Source organism: Ursus americanus, chromosome 7 (assembly GCF_024610735.1).
Source record: "Ursus americanus isolate L20-20 chromosome 7, mUrsAme1.1.p, whole genome shotgun sequence".
NCBI classification, from domain to species: Eukaryota; Metazoa; Chordata; class Mammalia; order Carnivora; family Ursidae; genus Ursus; species Ursus americanus.
In genome coordinates, this window is record NC_142133.1 from 55162420 (window position 1) to 55176235 (window position 13816).

The following is a 13816-nucleotide window of genomic DNA, read 5'->3' on the forward strand; positions in this document are numbered from 1 at the left end:
CCCTCCCTCCCAACCTATGCTTTTATTGCATAAATAAATATGGGCTTATTTGTCCCCTGAAATCTTCTGAGTCCCATGATTCAGCCTGAATCCTATGATAACCCTGGCAGCAGTTAAAAAAAAAAGTCCTCATGAACGTAAATAAACCTCTAATTGACAGAATTTGATGAACTATAGAAATAAAGTGAATTTTTTTAGAAATCAGGCATTGAAAGGGGGGAAACTAATATTTGAGCACAGTCTGTATCATGAGCCCATCTCTGATGTGAAGGCACCTAGAAGATCATCTTCCCTAAAGAGTTTCTCACACAGTAGTGCCCATTAAGAATCAATGGGGAGCTAGTTAAAAACATAGATTCCTGGATGGACCCACCCAAAGATATTCTAAATCAAAAGATTTGGGATGGAGCCAGGAAGCTGAACTTTAACAAACATCCCAAGTAATTCTGAGGCAGGCAGTCCTTGAATCTCACTTTGAGAAACTCTGCCCAAAACTCTCTCTGCTTCTGGGAAGCTTTTTTATTTTTTTCCTTATGAAAGCAGATTCCCCCAACATTCAAAGCACTTTTGTTTTACTCTGTTTTTTTTCCAACATGAGCCCATGGCAGTGGTTATGTGGTCTAAGGCATATGAGTTAGGTATTTACGTATATGTTAGGTGTTTATGAGACAGAAAACGCCTGTGCTTACAAAGAACAAACAATTTGGTATGAGAATAATAGCAGCTAACATGCTGCAAATGTATTAATGGCTTGCACTTGTGTTTTTCAAAACTGTCATTCCACTTGGTATTCATCTGCAGGCCGACCTTGAGGCTCCGTGTAAGCAGAGAGCGAAGGCTAAAGCGGAGCTGAAGACATGGCCGACATACACACAGAGCCCATCAGCAAAGACTGGGACTCACTAGTTCCAGGCAGCTAAGGACATTTTTGTCCATTAGCTTCACACAAAGCTAGTCCAGCAGAGACTTCGGGGGCCACATACGACAAAGAATACAGACTTTACAGAATTCATTAAAGAAAGACACTAAAAAACCAACAGCAACAACACAAAACAATAACAAATCCTGGGGAGGTGAAGAATCTAATTTCCAGAGTTGCTACATAATATTATTTTAAATACTCAGTTTTCAATAGAAAAGTACAAAACATACAAAGAAACAAGAACATGTGGCCCTTGCGTGAGGAAAAAAGCCAGTCAGTAGAAAGTATCACTGAAGAAACCCAGATGTTGGACTTATCTGACAAAGACTTTAAATCAGCTGTTTAAAATATGTTCAGAGAAGTAAAGGAAATCATATTCAAAGAACTCCAGGCACGTATGAGAGTGATGTCTCATCAAACAGAGAGTATCAGTAAGTGATAGAAAGTATAAAAAGAGAAAAAACAAATAGAAATTCTGAACCTTAAAATAACAATAGCTGAAATGAAAAATCCACCAGAGGGGCAGAAGAAATAATCAGCAAACTTGATGATAGGTCAACTGAGATTATCCAGTCTGAAGAAAATGAGGAAAAAAGAGTGAAGAAAATAAACAGAGCTGCAGAGATCTGTGAGACGCCATCAATCATACCAATGTAAGTGTCATGGGAATCCCAGAAAGGAGGAAAGAGAAAAAGGGACAAAAAGAATATTTGATGAAATAATTGTCAAATGCTCCCCAAATGTGATGAAAAACATACATCCTCACATCAAGTCTGATGAACTACAAATAAGATACACTCACAGCAAGCCACACCCAGACACGTCATAATCAAACTCCTGAAAGCCGAAGAGAGAATTTTGAAAGAAGCAAGAAAAAAAGAAACTTATCACATAGAGGGGTTCCTCAAAAGAGTAGAAGATGATTTCTCATCAGAAACTATGAAAGTCAGAAGGGAGTGAGATGATGTTTTCAAAGCACCAAAAGAAAGATAATCAATGAGGAATTCTATATGCAGCAAGGTCAACCTTCGGAAATGAAGGAAAAATTGAGGTATTTCCAGTTCAACAAAAACTGAGAGAGTAAGTCACTAGTCACTAGTCCTGTCCAATAATGAAGACTAAAGGGGGTCCATCTGAATGAAATGAAAGGACAGTAACTGAATCCAATGAAAAAATAAAGAACATTTGTCAAGGCCATGACATGGGTAGACATAAAAAATGGTATAAATGTATTGTTTGTGTTTTTCATAACTTTTTTCCTCCTATCTGATTTAAAAGACACAAAGCATTAACCAATAATTATAAATCTGTGTTGAGGAACATACAATGTAATTTGTATGACAACTGTGCGAAGGACAGGAGATGGAATGGAGCTATAAAACAGCAAAGCTTTTATATACAAATGAAATTCAGTTGGTATTAACCCAAAATAGATTGTTATAAATTAAGATGTTAATTGTAATTCCCAGGGTAACAACTAAGAAAATAACAAAAAAATATAAATAGAAAATAAAACAAATGGGAATTTGAAAGGTTACTAGAAAACATTTATTTAACACAGAAGAAGACGGTAATGGAAGAATAGAGGAACATACAGAAAAAGCAAAATGGCAGATGTCCTCCCTTATGAGGAATTACATGAGAAAGAAAGGGAAGACTCACGTTCCTAAAATCAGGCATAAAACAGAGAACATTATAAATAACCTTATGGAAAGAAAAGGGAGTTTAAGAGAATACTATGAAAAAATATGCCAACAAATTATACAGATGAAATGGAAAATGTGTAGAATGCCACAAGCTACCATAACTGGCTCAAGAAGAAATAGAAAATCTGAATAGAGCTATAATAGGTAGAGATTGAGTTAGTAAATAACTTATTAAAAAATCTTCCACTGATGGGGCGCCTGGCTGGCTCAGTCAGTAGAGCATGCAACTCTGATCTAGGGGTTGTGAGTTCAAGCCTCACACTGGGTATAGAGATTATTTAAAAATAAAATCTTTAAAATTGAAATTTTCCAATGAAGAAAAGTCCAGGACCATATGTCTTCACTGGTGAATTTTACCAAATATTTTAAGAATTAACAATCTTTCACAAAATCTGCAAAAAAAAAAAAAAAAAAAGAATTCCCAAATCATGGTAGAAAGCCGGTATTACCCCCCCATACAAAAACCAAAAACATCACAAGTAAAGAATAATTCAAAATATTCCTTATCAATAGGTATGCAAAAATCCTCAACAGACACTAGCAAACTGAAATCAGCAACATATAAAAAGAATGTACAATATGACCAAGTGGGATTGATGTCATGAGTGCAAGATTGCTTCACCATGTGAAAATTAATTCATACAATAGAATAAGGCACAGAAACCACAAGCTCATCTCATAGACGCAGAAAAAGCTTTTGACAAAATCTGTTTGATACTCATCCACAGCCCTACAAACCAGATTGAGAAAAAAAAAGTATGATTCACTCATTAAGTAGGTAGGAAAATCTGAAGTTCAGAGACATTAAGCAACTAGCCTAAGGCCACAGTGCAAAGTAGTAACTGAGCTTTACTTTAACAGGTGTGCTGTTACCCGAAGTCTGTATACTACTCACACAGGAAATTTAGAAATCCTAATCTTTTAGAAGGGCATCTTAGTTCTGTGGGTGGTTAGAACTGGGGTTATTAAGCAAATGATCAATTTGAAGTGAAAAACACATTTTTTTTTCAGTTTAGTAACAACATGCACTCTTTTGGAAGCAAAACTGACACCTAATTGAGGCTTCTGTCTATACAGTATCCACACCTTTCGATAATGTTATTGGGAGATTGGCTTGGCTCTGTGGCTGACTCAGTGACTTCATCCTCCCCGCATCTCACAGAAGCTGCTTACAGCTGGAAATGGGGCGCGGACCGGGGAGAAACTGTTCTCTGAGCGGCCGAGGGGCTGGCCCCATAACTTGTTCTGTGCTAGGGAAATGCATGGCTACTGTTACGTCACTGTGGACATTCTCAGGGCTCCTCTCCTTGGCCCCTTGCTGGGAACAGGCATGATCCGGGAGGAAGACAGCAGAAAGGAGGCAGTCAGCCGGCCAATGCTTGCTGGCTTCCCCGGGGGCATCTGGCATGTGCCAGGAGTGAGGTAAGCCGTGCACACGGAGCCAAATTACCTTTCCTTCCCCACTAGGCTCCCAGGCTAAATTTAAACTGCCAAGAGCTCTGAAAGGAGAGGAGAAAGGAGCGTGGAGCATGGCAAGGTCTGGACTGGACGGTAACAAGCAGTCCCCAGCAACCCCACAGACTGGGAGCCCAGTGGTGAGCCCAGAGCATCTCAGCTGAGTTGGCAAGAAAACAGGCTACAGCTCCTGGGCTCCGCTCCCTTGGAAGATGATGAGAGACTCCAGGCCGAATGAGGAGAGAAAGCGGGAGTGAAGGACAGAGCAGCAGCAATGTCAGAGGCCTGCGTTAGCTGTGGGATGTCCTGGTTCTTAAGGGCTCGTTCGCTGCCCTAGCAAAAAGTCGGAGAGATTCAAAGGGGCGAGTATTTTATTAAGGCCTGGCTTCCTACAACATACACTTGAAACTGACAAAATGCGACTTGACAAAAATCACACAGAAAAAGACCTGGAGTTGCTTGACAGCTCGCCCAAGACAAATGAGATCCTTTGGATGAAATGACAAGCGTATGCGTATACGAGGATGGCGGGTAGACATAAGCTCCATGCGATGTTAGGTTAAAGAGTGATACTGTGAAAATCCACAAGGAGGCATTAGATTCAAATTTTTTCAAAGCCATGCATGCAAACTTTGAAATTAACTGGCTTTCTGGGTAGAGGGAGCAATGAATCTGGCTCCCTGAAAAGGAACACAAAAAGCATGAGCTCATAGCACCAGATGGCATCACACAATGGGGGGAAGAAACATGCAGAGGGTTGAAAAGAACAAGTTGTGATCTATATTTAGTGATTAATTAGCTTCTTAAAGGGCCAAGTAGAGCCACGTTAATGATGATATAAACCACGGAAGAAGATACATAAATATACTGCACAGAGGTCAGGAATAGGTCTTATGGTCTGGTGAATTTCTATGGTTTCTGGTGCTCAGATGAATAGAATTCTAAGCTAAGTTACAGAAACCCATACTCTAGGTTAAATGAGGGAGAAACGCGAGAAACAGAAGCTGCTTTAAAAAGTCACTGTGTACCAGTCAATGACGAGGCAATATGTGTGGTGGCTAAAGGCCTTGCAGTCAGACAGACTTGGATTTGAATCCTGTGTGACTTTTGGCAAACCACTTAACCTCTCTGAGCCTCTATTCCCTCATCTGTAAAAGAGGGGAAAGAATGGCAGATATTTGATTCTGTTATTGTGAGGAATGAAAGAGGTCATTCAAGGACTTAGCGTGGGATGCAGCCAGTCAAAGCACTCAATAAATGTCAGCGTTTGGTTATGAAACATCTCTTGGCTTCTGCTCACATCCACCATACAGAGCTATTGCCACATGCTAGGAGTCTGTATCCTAAATGTGCATCGCAGATTAACCCAAGTGGACAGAGAGAAACAGACCCATGCAACGGCTGCCTGAACAGGGGTCTAACCAAGGGCTCTCATGTGTCCTCTCCACTCACGCTCAGGGCAAGACTCCAATCACTTCACTCCTGAACAGTTGGCCAACTGGTCTCCTTGCCACTGTTCTCTCCACCCTCCAACCCACCCTCATGCCACTGTTGGATAAATCTGTGTGAAGATCTGGAGCCGCTGGAGGCTTGGTTGCCCATCTGTAACGCAGACTATGAAAACCTGTAAGATTTTTGCTATATCCACCTACCGTTTACAGTATCATGCACTTAATATGCTTCTTTAAATTGATTACTCTAAGTGGGACACAGCTTTATTTCCCATAAAGTAATTATGTATTTATTGTAGAATTATGTATTTATTTAAAAATAAAGCACCCGGCACAGAGTAAATGCCGCGTAGCTGTTTATTAGATAGCTTTAACGCTGTGCCGAGGTACCAACTTCCACACTTGGGCAAAGAGAAGATGAGAAAAATCTCTGGTGGTCCCTGAGAGCAATAAAGCCTGAGGTTTCCAACATCTGGCTCTGTCTTGCCCCTATCCAAGAACATACCATTGGCTTCCCTGTAATCAGACCCAGGTTCTAGACTCCTGTCATTTATCTCTGCTCCCCCAGCTCACTTGCGCTTACAGCAACTGGTCCCCAGGGCTGTCCCCACCCCTCCCAGGCATGTACCTTGGCAGGGTAGTGCCCATTTCTTTCTAGAGCTATATGGCCATCACCTCAGAACAACCCCAGACATCCTAAGCAGCACCCCTCCCCCATCAACCCGGTTCAGTGCCTTCATTCAAAATCCCTTCCAGAAGGAACACTGCAGCCTGTGCAGCTCACTCCTTTCTCTGGCTTTGTTGTGACGTCAGAGGCTGAGCCCCCCAATCTGGCTCTTGATTACTCAGTCTTGGCCATTTCCTAATAGATCAGAAACCCTGCCTCTCTCTGAGTGTCCCAAGTTCCTTAAGAGTGGAGGCTGTGACTTCTTTCTGGGTCCCTGACGTTTAAGAGCTCTGGCAGCCACAGTTGCTGACAACAGCAGTATAATTGTTGCTTCAGGTTCTCCAGCAGATGAAAGGGTCAGTGAACAGTCTGCATTGTTTCCTAAAACAGTTCAAAGACAACTTAGAATTCCATAACTGGTCCATGGGCCGAAAAATAAAGGACTCTTTCCCACCAGCTTTGCCTGCACACATCTCAGTCTGAAAGGAAAGATCCAACATGGGGTCACAGGGCAGGGTGGCTGCCATATTGCCATCAGAGAGATTTAATTTCACTGGAAATCAGGTGCAAAGTGGACAAAAGAAAATATTTTCCACGTCACCTCCTTTAAGGAGTATGAACAGCCCTCGCTTAGATAACTAAGCAGGTATAGTGAGTTTAGGGGCCTAACGCTGACTTTTAAGCCTCAAATGGCCAAAACCAGTCCTGAAGTCAAGCCCCAAGTGCAAACCCATCATCAGGTCTCCAGAATTGAGAGGAGACAGGTACAAAATTAGTGATGGGAGAGTGGCATTGTCTGGTAGAAATATAGAGAATTTACAAGTCATATAGAGAATTTTAAATTTTCTCATAGCCATGCTACAAATATAAATAGGTAAGATTAATTATCTTATATTTTAATTTAACATACAATCAATATTTTGAAAATTATTGGATTTTTTTACGTTTATTTTTTTAGTAATTTCTACACCCGATGTGGGGCTTGAACCCACCACCCCAAGATCAAGAGTCCCACACTCTTCCGACTGAGCTGGCCAGGTGCCCCTATTAGTGAGAGAGTCTACATACATTTTTCAGACTAAATCTTCGAAATCTGGTGCTTTCCACTTAAAGCACAGCTCCTTCCATGTAAGTCTCATCCCAAATACTCAATAGTCTCATGTGGCTGGTGCCACTGTACCGGAGACAAGAAAGTTCCAGATGAAGGTGAATAAGACTCAAAGTAAAAAGCAACCGAGAGCAAGTGTTTGATCTAGGAAGTGCCTGAAAGGTGTGAACGCTGTTCTGGGTTTAGACTCTCCCTCCACAATATATTAGCTTGTTCTGCTACCCTTGTCTCTGATTAGTAATGGAGAATCAGCTTCTAATTGGTGTGAAATTGTATTTGTGTTCACTCTACACTGTCTTCGAAGCAAGACAGCCTAGATTTGCCCTCTGGTTTCTCCATTCACTAGCTGTGTGTCCTTAGCAAGCTTCTTGACCTCTCTGGGCATCAGTTTCCTCAGCTGTCATACATGGACAGGGGTAGTCCGTTTATCTCAGAGGAGGATTAAATGAGACACAGCATACTGTTAGTGTTAGTTTCCATCATCGTCACTATCATGATTATTACTGCAGCTACTGCTACTTCATTTACCTGAACAAACCCAGACAACCGGAGTCTTCCTTAAAGGCAAGACTCTGGTGAGTTCCCTGAACTGTAAACACATGATCTCTAGGGGCCAAAGAGGGAGGGTTCAATGACAAGCCTGACAGCTTCAGCCTACTGCAGAGAGAGTAAACGTATGGAGCAGACCAGAAAGAACAGGGCTCCAACAAGCATGATTCTGGACACAGGTGGACACTGTCATGGGGTTAAGGCAGTGAGTGACCACCGGTTGACTGAATTCGTTTTTAAATTTCCTTTAATGGAGTTATTATGTTATACCGACAACAAAAAGTAATATAATTTTGAAAAATCAAAACCAGGGATTCTCAGCTTCTCAGAGCCATCATGGCGTACAGGTGGTGATTAGCTGGCAGAACAGGGATTCATGATTGGAGATTAAAGAAAGGATGTGATTTTATGTGGCTTATGGGGAATTTCAGCCCAGCTCAGTGCACTCTGCTTCTCTCTCCCTCTCCTTTCTCCTCTCCTTCCCTTTACCTTCTCTCTCTAGCAGGAGACGGGTTCTATTCCTTCTTCTTCTTCTTTCAGAGTTGCCAGTGTGGGCAAGGGGGATATGATAATGCCACTGGCATGAAGGCAGAAGTAGGCAAGAACTGACACCCTATCCCATATCTTGTTCCCCAGGCCCTGATTCATGTGAAACAAAATACAGCCATTGGCTCAGTGAAGGTTCCAGCCCAGTACACTGTGGTGTTTTCCTTCCCATAGAGGATACCAAGTTACAGGGACAGGCCAACAGTTGCTGCTGGCTACTCTCGGCTCGGGTCATGACATGCTGACCTCCGAGAGAGCAATACAGTCTGAACAGAACCTGTCTTAATAGTATATGAGTCTTAAATGTTCTTAATACACACCTAAAGTTCAAATCTCCTGGATTCTGGAAGGCGTCTGGTCAGTGTAGGGAGCAGACCTAAGCTTTGTTCACTCTCCAGTATGACTTTTTCAATTAGTATGGACATCAGCGAATATGATTTTTTTCATTGGAAGGTTGAACCTGTATACTCCCAAATATTGGGAGAAACTTGGGAATATGGGTTGTTTTGTTTTGTTTTTACATTTAATATGTGCCTATAGGAAGCAGCGTCCAAGAGTGTAGAGGAGAATACTGGCTTTGGAACCAGCTGTGTGACTTAGAGCAATAAACTCAACCACTCTGAGCGTCCATTTCCTCACTTGTAGAGTAGAGGTAATACAGTCTCACAGACTTGTTACAAGGACCAAATGAGATCGTATATATCAAGTGTCCTAACAGTGCCTAGTCCACAGGGACAGTGTCCATCCACTCCCTCTTCCTGCTCTCTTTCTAAGAAGGACCAGTAAAGCATGAGTCCTGACCTGAGGGACTGCGGCCTGTGTAACTTCATCCTCGCCTCCACCATTTGGGGGAAAAAATCAGGGGCCAAGTATCAATTATTACCTTTTGCCACCAAAGTCAATCACCTCATCATATTCTCTCTTTCACTCATTCATTTATTCATTCGTTCAACAAACATTTATTGAGCCAGTGCCTTTTAGACAGAGAGAGGACCTACTTTCTGAATCCAGAATATGTTTCCACAAAAATGAAAAACTGACAACTTGAAACTAAAACCATGAGTCTGAGCAGGGAGGGTGAAGGGAGGGATGGAGAGTTAAAGAAGGAGAAAGAGAGAGAGAGAGATCTCCCACCTGCCACATGGGGACCCATAAACTCCGATGGCTTTAGCGGTTTCTCAAATACTTAGAAAAGAGCAACTTACTAGAGAAAGACGGGCCATTTTGGAGTGGGCTGGTGTGTTCCAGGGCAAATTATTCTTAAAAACAATACACTCTTGGCCCCTTCCAGGTGGCTTGATAGACTCTTTCTAATTGAGCTACACTTTCAGAAGTTTGTTTCCTTTATGAAAATGAACCCTGAATCAAGCTGAATTGACTAATTACTAGTGTATATGGAGATTAGGAAAGCAATGTTTGGTAGAGCTAATTTATGACGGTATAGACAAGGGTAATAGCTCTGCTCAAACTGTGAAAAAATTTGAACATATTTGCTACCATGAACAATGTTCTTGTGTCCCCTTCACCAGATGGGCTGTTGGATTTATGATAAGACGTGTCACAGATACATATCAAGATAAATGGAAACTGGGAGCCCTTTAGAGCCAGCCTTCAGGATCTATAGAGAGCGCCTGTTCTATGGCTGGCTCGATAATTGATAGAGTGGTCCTCCCGGGCTTTGGTAGGCTATTGGAATCAATTTCGAAAAACAATATAAATTGATTTGAAACAATATTTTTAACTTTTTCTAAGTAATGATCAAGCCCAAGCGACAATCAAGCAAAACCGACAAGTCTGATTGCATTTCCTTTCTCTCCTCCAGCCCCCTCGTAGTTAGGTGGCCTGGCAGACACCAGAGACAAGAAGGAAGGGGGACGAAATCTCCAAATTGAATGAATTATCAAGGATTCACTGCAAGGAGAACGGAGGATGGCACCCACCACCTTCCAGCGCAAGAACCTTAGGGTACAGGAAGAAGCCAAATCCCAAAGCCATTCGCAGCAGCGGTAGGAAGATGGCAGTCTGCGCAGGACCCTCTGTCTCTGGCAGCCTTTGCCACTGTTTCCCGTGTGTGTGTTGGTTCCTCCAGCAACTCCACAGGCATCCTTAAGTCAGGACATAAATCTGTAGCCAGACAAGCACACTTGCACGACCACCAGAATTGCTTTAGCGTGGTTATAGGAAAATGATAATCATGCTTTTGTTTATTTTGCAGCATGTTATGCCATGTTCACAGGGCCTCATCACACATCCTTGTAAGTTACCTAAGGAAGACCTTCTGTCCCTTTACAAATAGAAGAACAAGACACAGACCACTTCTGTGGCCTGCCCACGGCCGTATAACGAAACGGCCGTGGTAATAATTTACTGAAGCCTTGCTATATGCCAGGCTCTATGCTCACAGCTTTACTCACACTTCCCACACGAGCCAGGTTCTATCATTACCTGTTTTACAGAGGAGGAAACTGAGGCTCGGTGAGCTTAAGTCATCTGTCTGCAGTCCCCTGGCTAACAAGTGACAGAGCTGGTATTGAATTAGCATCTCCCTCCAAAGCCAATCTTAGATATCTTAACAGACTCTGTCAGATGAGAATCACTATGACTACGCCTGATCGTGCCTAATTAGTCCTCTTAAAGGGACAAGCGCAAAGCAGGCAGGAACCGTGGACGCGTGGCACTGCGTTTATCACAATACTCTTTGTGTATTTCCATCCCCTTTGCTCTCACACCGCCCTCTACCCACAAGGAAACAGAACGAAAAACTCGAGGAAACCACGGTCCAAAGCTCTGCCTGCAAGATTTCTTTCCCTGCTTGCTGAGCACGTGGTCAGGTGCCTAAAACCCCAGACTAGGGCTGAGGAAAAACAGGAGGAGGGACACAGGAGTGGCTGAGGAGAGAAAACAAGGAATCTCTGCGTGGGGAGCGAGGGCCCGCCCCCACAGCTGCACACTCCAAAGTGAAGTCCCCATTCTCCCTCCTACCAGAATTCACCCACCTACCCACACAGTTCCAACAGTCCAAACAACCATCAGGTGCTTGAGCCCGAAGTATAAACATACGTCCCGTCCAGTCCCAAGGACAGCGAGCAGCCGAGCTGTACTTCTCTTTCTGACCACCCGCGCTGATCCCACGCAGCCCTAAGAAGGCTCATCGGAGGACACGGAGGACACGAAGAGCACAGGATAACGGCAAATAGTCCAGAGCTGCACCTTACCACGGTCCCCGTTGAATCTCATGACACAGGGCCCCGCCACAGTCCAGCCCACGTCTCATCAGAACAAGCCCACGCAATGTTGCCAGCCCCAATTCTACATGAAGCAGCGTGAATGACAGAGACTGCCAGACAGGAAAAATTTTAAAAGTGCCAATAAGCGGTTTGCTAAGCATCCCTTCAATCCTCTATTTGAGAACACAGTGTTTAGAACCGGGGAGCAGGCAGGGTCTATCAGAAATCACAAAAACTAAAAATGAATGCTCAGCACCATGCTCCCCAATTCACCTGGTGGGGCCAGTCACCCTGCCTTCTTGGGCGCCCTGCAGGCCCTGAACCTCTTATCTGCTCCCCACCCTGCCCCCAGGCCCTGTGCTCAGTGAGGCCTCTCCCTGCAGCCACCAGCTCAGCCCAGAGCCTCAGCACATTAGCATTCCTGACACTCCCCAGGACCCAAGGGGGAAACTTCCAGCTGCCTTGTTCTTAAGCATCACCCTAGGCTCCAGAAGCCTGAGCCAGTGCATAATTGACAAGGAATATGTTGATAAGGAATGGGACTGTTCCAAGTTTCTGAAGGATAACTAGGTAATTAAAAGGAAAACCTAATTTAAGAAAATCCTGGAGAAATTTTTTTTTAACAAACTCTCTGGCAACATCCTTTCTGGATTATTCTCCCTTGCCAGAAGACTTCTGTTTTGCCTTTGTTGGGTTTTCAAAGCCTGAGGCTAGATATCCAATGTTCCAGGGACCCCACGGTTCTCGGCCTCCTCAGGGGGTGACTTTAAAAAGCCTTGGACGAGAAGTAGAAGGGCCACCTGTTTCCCTCAAGGGCACCTGAGTACCTGTTTTCCCAGTCTCGGCACCTGGCGACTTCCTCCCCGGGGCTTGGCACAGTGCCCTCTGAGGACCCTGGCACCCCGGCTTGGGCAGGGCAGTGCAGGGCAGTGCAGAGGGACTGGGACCACACCATTAATTGCCAGGGGCACAAATGTGCGGAGACGAAATCAGCCTGGGCAGTGCTCCCTGCTTCTGGCCGTGTGGCTTCGCTGCCTGACTGGTTTAATACCACACGAGGAGCCAGCCAGCTGCCAAAACGCAACCTGAGACGCACAAAGAAACATGTGGGGCTTCATGACAGTACACCAGGAGCTCCGTCACTTCTTAGGAGACAGCCTGGACCAGCCCTGTCCTTCATGCCACCCCGCCTCCCCCTGCTGGAGGTCGGCTTAACAGTAAATTGTGGCCCTACCACCTGCTACCTTTATGAAATCCTCTGAGTCTTAGTTAATCTGTAAAATGGGGCTGCTGATATTGATTTCATAGTGTCTTCCGAGGACTATAAAAGAGCAGGCGTTTTTATACATGACCACCTTCAGTCCGCAGCCCCTGCACTGCCCAGCTAAGTCTGTCTAACCCAACCGGTCTTCTCCAGCCCGATTTATTGAAGAGTTTGTTTAACCTCAGCTGTTGGACACTGTGACCTTCCTCCAGTCCAATCTCATCTCTAATGTGAATGAAAACGAACAGAGGCCCTACCCTCAGAAAGCTTAGAGTCTACTGCAGGACCCTGGCATTACTGAAATAATAGCACAAGTAGAAACAAAATGACAAGTCTGACATAAAGAGAACCCAGGGCTCTGAGACCACAGAGCAGGATGCCTGAGCCACGAGGGGAAGAGTGAGGCCGTCCAGGAAAGCTGAGGTCTCACGGATGGGCAGGAATATCCTTGTGGGGCAGAAGGAAGGGGATGAACAGGGCTTTGAAGAGGAAGGTCTGCGGTACCGGGGTGCAGGGTGTTGGGGGTGGTGGGTTGTCGCTAGAGAGGGAAGTGGGACTAGACCACGGAAAGCCTGAAGGTGGGTTGAGACTTGCTCTTTATCTTAAACCTCAAAAGAAGTCACCACAGATTAGAAACGATCAGAATTGATGACATGATCAGAATAGATTTTTTTTGGTTTGTTTTTGAAACAAGCATAAAAGACTTCACTCTTGCCTTAGTGTGGAGAACGGATTGGAGGGGGCCAGGAGTCATTTCCGTGACGCAAATACAGACAGGCTGCTAGAGAACTGCCCAGAGAAACACACTCCCGGTGAGGGGGAGTCAGAGAAGGCATCCTAGGGTGAATTTTAAAACTAAGTCCGAGTCGGCCAGGTCATGAGTGGTGACATTAGGGGGAGGCATGGGCATTCCAGACGGAA

General features: G+C 44.2%; 1 protein-coding gene across 1 annotated transcript in view; it reads right to left on the reverse strand.

Moving 5' to 3' along the window:
* Nucleotides 1-13816, reverse strand: part of TMEM178A (transmembrane protein 178A) — a 47291-nt gene that overhangs the window by 13961 nt on the left and 19514 nt on the right. The window lies entirely within an intron of this gene.